A 449-nucleotide genomic window follows, 5' to 3' on the forward strand; every position below is an offset into this window, starting at 1 on the left:
GTACGCACACTAAAACGTACACACTAAAACAAACGGACGTACACACATACACACATGTGTAAGTTTCGGTGAAATCTGGTGAACTTTCTAGAAAAAAAAGTATAAAAGCAGAAAGTAGCTCGGCTGCTTTATACCAAAAGATTCAGTAACATCAACATATTGCTAAATTATATGTTTACTTAATAGATGACTGTGTTGTGGTGCGGTGCGGTTGAAAACTTAATTCATAAAATTTACTGCTAAGATTAACGTGTTAGATTTGAAGCAGGGACAATTTTTTTTTTAAAGAATAATGATCGTCACCATCTTGCAGAGCGAATTGTCACGCCTAAAAATACTTGATTGTCTATGCTAATCACGAAAAAAAATATTGTGCGATACGTGTATGCTGGTGGTGTTTAAAAAACAACTGTGGTTCAGAGCTTTTCCTTAAAGGTTATCGTATGACC

This window comes from Penaeus monodon, chromosome 27 (genome assembly GCF_015228065.2).
Source record: "Penaeus monodon isolate SGIC_2016 chromosome 27, NSTDA_Pmon_1, whole genome shotgun sequence".
In the NCBI taxonomy this organism is placed as follows: Eukaryota; Metazoa; Arthropoda; class Malacostraca; order Decapoda; family Penaeidae; genus Penaeus; species Penaeus monodon.